Here is a 325-nt window from a genome sequence, read left to right as displayed (position 1 = left end):
ACCAGGGATTATGGATCAGTTTCAATACATCAAAATACTTGAAGATCATGTTGCCTTATGCTGAAGAGGAAATGTCATTGAAACGGGTCTTTCAACAAGACAATGACCCAAAACACACCAGTACGCGAGCAAAGTCTTGGTTTCAGATGAACAAGAGTTATGTTATGTAGTGGCCAGCCCAATTCCCAGACCTCAATCCCATAGAACACTTGAGGGGTGCCATCAAAAATTCTTTGAGGCAAAACCCAGTAATGCAGAGGAATTGTGGAATGTAGTTCAATCATCCTGGGCTGCATTACCTGTTCACAGGTGCCAGAAGTTGGTC

General features: G+C 43.1%; 1 protein-coding gene across 1 annotated transcript in view; it reads right to left on the bottom strand.

Annotated features, from left to right (window-relative positions):
• The window catches only part of ddx61 (DEAD (Asp-Glu-Ala-Asp) box helicase 61), a gene marked incomplete at its 5' end in the record, with an annotated part of 12595 nt that overhangs the window by 3384 nt on the left and 8886 nt on the right, over nucleotides 1–325 (bottom strand).

Source organism: Etheostoma spectabile, chromosome 6, assembly GCF_008692095.1.
Source record: "Etheostoma spectabile isolate EspeVRDwgs_2016 chromosome 6, UIUC_Espe_1.0, whole genome shotgun sequence".
NCBI lineage: Eukaryota > Metazoa > Chordata > Actinopteri > Perciformes > Percidae > Etheostoma > Etheostoma spectabile.
The sequence above is the reverse complement of the archived record's forward strand: the minus strand, read 5'-3'. Positions and strand labels throughout refer to the sequence as shown.